The 4,809-nt window shown below is 39.8% G+C and overlaps 1 long non-coding RNA gene across 1 annotated transcript; it reads left to right on the top strand.

Moving 5' to 3' along the window:
• Positions 1–1,724: 1,724 nt before the first annotated feature.
• Positions 1,725–4,379, top strand: LOC138739926 (uncharacterized). Its single transcript, XR_011342570.1, has 2 exons — positions 1,725–1,801; positions 3,868–4,379. It is a non-coding gene; the product is annotated as an uncharacterized lncRNA (long non-coding RNA).
• The last annotated feature ends 430 nt before the right edge of the window (positions 4,380–4,809 follow it).

Here is a 4,809-nt window from a genome sequence, read left to right on the forward strand (position 1 = left end):
AGAGATTAATATAGTGTGTTGGCATAATAAATTGAAATCTTGTATTTATATGGAGAAAACAATTTACAATAATAACTTTTTTGTTAAAATGTGGTCATCTTATTTAGAATATATGGGTTTGCAAATATCTTAAAATATTGTATATGTTTTATGTTTTTTTAGCTCCCCTTGAGAGGGCTGGCTGAGGGGGAGGGAGGGGGGTTTACTCTATTGGATAAAAACTTGTTCTGTTGTTGCTATTAATCTTATGAAGTTTTTAAAAAGTTTTAAACAGTTTAATTAAAAGAAATACATGATAAATATCTGTTGATGAGTTGACCACAGATTTGATACCTTAGAGAAGGCCAATATAAGTAGCTTGATGTCTGTAAAAGCTGTGAAATGCCTGCCTTCTAGAAAACTTTTGAAATGTCTGATAGATAGGTACAGAACCAATGATTCTCAATCAAGAGCACTGTACTTGAGTTCTGGTGGTCTTAAGTGTTTGCTAAAGAAAGCCCTTGGCTTCCAATGCCCATCAATGTACTGTTCAAATACCCCTCCTACTGCTATACTGGACACATTCACTGTCCAGACTGTCAGGACATCCATTCTCAGATAGAACTGCAATGCAACATTAGCCAGTGCTTCCTTGGCATTCTCAAATACTGCCAACAATCCTTTGCCTTGCCTGACACCAGGGTGAAGAGGGGGCACAAAATGTGAGCCATTGATAGTAGAAACTAGAGATAAAAGTTCACCACTCCAATGGACTCTTGGAGACCTTGAACAGTGCTGGGCTTAGTGAATGCTCAGATCACCTTTATCTTTGCTGGTATTGGCTTTGTTCAGTGTTTTTCAATTCTATAGTCCAGAAAGTCAATGGTTGAGAACCCAAACTGGCATTTAGCTGGGTTGATGGTGACCCCAAACTAATTCAAATGAGTGAAAGGATTGTGCAGGTGGGACAAATGTTCCTGACGACTGCAGCTAGCGATAAGTATGTCATCTAGGTATAAGGAAAAGTCGAGATAGTGTCCCATTCCATGCAGTCTATTAAAAGTTGGAAGTCTGCATGCCATTCTTGAACCCAAGGGGCATCCTTCTGAATTCCAAAAGGACAAAGGGTGCAAAAAAAAAAAAAAATTCAAAATGCACCTGGATCTGATGATTCCCACAGACCAGGTCCACTTCAGAAAAGATGCAGACTCCTTGCAGGTTGGACAAAAAGTCCAGTAAATGCAGTAACCTCATTCAAGCTGCAGTAATCATTGCAGGGTGCCCATCCACCTACAGACTTGGGTCAGATAGAGAATAGACAATTGAGCCCATATTCTTACCTTCTTCTGGAAGCTGCTGAAGAAAATTGGAAACTCAGCAATATAATCTCTTGATCCAGAGAACTTACTACATAGTAGCACAATATGGAATCAGATGTTATCTTCTTCAGCTGATATTGGGCTTTTGCTTAGTCAAGCTACACATGTGGTCAAGAAGACCAAAATATTGGCAACATCAAAGATACAGCATAGACCAAAGAAACATTATTTGGACTGTCAGGAAAAGCCATAAAACAAAGTGGTTATACTGAACTTCTATAGATACCAGCATACACATTATCAAGTTACTGTAGAGTCTAGTACAAGACTAACACTGCCAAACTTGCATGATGGGCTTATATACATCACTGCTTCTGTCACATGGGCAGGAAGTGACATCATCAATAATGTAATAACCCAGATAAAAACCTGTGTTGGATACCAGTCAATTTTCTATGTTTTCCACAGCACACCTGCTATTTTGGGAGTCCATTTTCTTGCTGGTAAGTTGGTTGCAACAGTACCTTTTTTTTTAATTTAGAAGACATGGTCATTCAGCCATTGGGCCTATGATGGTTTTTAGAACAATCATATTCCCCCATTTATTTCCCTGTAAACTATTTAGCTATTTGATACAACTTACATTTATCTATGTTTTCCTGACAAATCCACTTTTCTGTTCCATGCTTTTTTTTTCAACATTATCTCTAATGCCATTACTGAGATGGCAGACAGACACCAGTTTGATAGCTAAACTGCATCAACCAGATTCTAACAACACTAGGCAGTGATAAATTGTGCCATTTGTTTAAGAAGCACTCAAGAGCAGCTGGAGAAGTGAAGATTGAATTTAATGGAACATCTGACTCTCCAATAGCCTTGGTCCAAAAGATTATTAAGGATACAATTCAGTGCCAAATTAAAGTACTTGAGCATTGAATCCAAGTCATAAGTATCAAAATTATGGATTGTTATAGTGAATACATGCTTAGGCCTTATCTTCATAAATTTGGAGGTGAACAAGCTGGGTTAATTTTCAGATGCTCACCAAAAATGGCAGCAAGCAGGTGCTGGAGCAGCTGCCTGGTAAAGTTCAGCAGTACTGAACCCTTGTACATTTCCAATGTTCATTCTCTTCTTTGTACACTTTATATGAAGAATCATTGATTTTAAAATCCTTCCATATTAGATATCTTTGAAGAGATGTGAGCAACAAGCTGGAGTGCTGGGCATATAAATGCCAACAAAATGAAATAATGCAAAGTATTAATTTGCATCAAAACAATAGGCCTTAATTTTTCTTCAGAATTATTGTAGAGAGGACATTTTGTTTACTAAATTTGTCTTTTATTCAACAATTTCATTGTGCTAACATATTAAGGCACTTCTCTTACAATTAATTACCACTGAAATACTGTCAGTGTTATTCTTCAGGAAGAACAATGGAGTCAGATCTTCCCTTGCTGACAATCTGGCCAATCATCAGCTCTAAAGCCTATTTTTGCTTGAAACTGATCTGCAGGAGCAGTCTTCCACTGAAAATATGACTCTTAGCAGATCTGCAAGGCCTAAAAAAGCCACTCCAAATGTAACTCTTCATGCAGTATTAAACTGACTATGGTTGTAAAAGCTACAGGGCTTTCTGAAACTCTTTCCTGGGTTAAAAATGTCAGATACTGGAGAACATGCATTTAAATAGGAATGGAGTCAGTACCGAGTTAAGACATTGCAGGGCATATAGCAAATGTTAAAGGGGCCTTAAATTATGCCGGCTAGCACATGTGTGGTCCTAAATAGTGCTGGCTGGCACATGTGTGCTCAGGGGGAACCACTTACACTGAAATTGCACCTCCCCTCGCCTGTTGAAAGTTACTTGCACACTTTGTTAAAACAAAACTTACTTATGGTGGCGGCTGGCTGCTGATGGCTGGCTCAATGCAACCCATAATCCCATGCAGCTGGAGCCACACTGCCTTTCGCTGGTGCTGATTCTTGTAGAGCAGTTCCAGCTGCATGGGGGATTATGGGTAACGAAGATGGCCATTGCTCCCGCAATGTGCCATCTCTGCCAACTGCCAGGTCAGCTCCAAAGTAGCCTGATCAAATGTCAGAGTGACACTCTAGTTAATTCTGGCTATACTGCACCCCTACTGTTTCAACAGGAGTTAGATGGGGGGAAACAAATGGCTGGGACTAGGAGCAAACCGAGGACAGTGGTCCCCCCCCTCCTTAAGTGGCATATTGCATCCTTGATGAAAGTTTATAATAATTTGACCAGTAATTCTAAAAACCCTATAATTTCCATTATGAGGAGAGCCAACAGTTCCATCACTACCACAAAACGAAAGCCCTCTTTCTGCTAAAAACTTTACAACTTCAATGATCAGCTTTAGAAGTGTGCCCCATTAATTTTTGTTCATTCTCCATATCTTTCATAAGTTGGGAATTGACACGCAAATCTTTGCACATCAACAGTGAAATTAAAGCTCGTCTATGTGAGGAACTTTCTTCATAGCAACAAAATAAATTGCATAGCATAACCAATTTCTTCCACGTTGCTTGTTTGTAGGTTTATAAACATGCATGAAATGAAACTTCTGCCAATGCAGAGGTTTCTTTTAATTGTCATAAAATCGCATGGATGAAGAGAAGTCACTATTAGCCTGTTGACATTCATCACTTCCCTTGGTCTATCCTATATTCACGATCATAATCATCTTGATTGCTTGGCTATTCACCAATATCATTTGATTACTTGTTCTTTCGCATTGAATGGATGCTGGCTGTTGCTGTCTGCCTTCTGCTGCACTGGTATTAGTCATTCCTTGTGGTGATACAACCACTAGCCTACTGCAGAGGGCAAACTGTGTACCTGCAGAAGAGCACTGGAGGACAAGGCAACACCTGGCCAGCTGTCAATCAGCCGACTTGAATAGTCCAAGCCCCACCTGGTCGGCTGCCATTCACCCTCCGGGATATAAACTAGATCCGGCACCTCGTGGTCAGTCTCCAAGCCAGTGCAGCCAACTCTCACGGGTATCTCTGTGGACGTTTATGTGGAATAAAGCCTGTTGAACAGCCTTTGTTTAGCGTCTGCTTTTCTGCTCGATAGCGCATCACATTCCTATATTTCTAGATTCAGCCGTTATAGCATCATCACCAAAATATTCTGTCGACTTGTGTGTTTTAGAGATCACAAGTTGCTGTCTTCTTTTTCTTCCTTCGCTTCACGCTTTGCACTTCCAGAAGCATAATGACATCCAATATCTCTGGCTCTACTCATTGTTATCTGTAGCATGCAGCTCCCCTGACATATCAACAAACAAAACAAGCCAACTGACTGATTATTTGCAAATTGTGCAGCCTGCAGCAGCTATGAGATGTATCACCCCCATAGTCTGTGTTAATAACCCCGATTAAAGGTGATAATAGGCTAAAATCAATAATCTTAGATGTAAGGCTAGTCATTTTAGCTTATTATCACCTTTAATCAGGGTTATTAACACAGACT

Source organism: Narcine bancroftii, chromosome 7, assembly GCF_036971445.1.
Source record: "Narcine bancroftii isolate sNarBan1 chromosome 7, sNarBan1.hap1, whole genome shotgun sequence".
NCBI lineage: Eukaryota > Metazoa > Chordata > Chondrichthyes > Torpediniformes > Narcinidae > Narcine > Narcine bancroftii.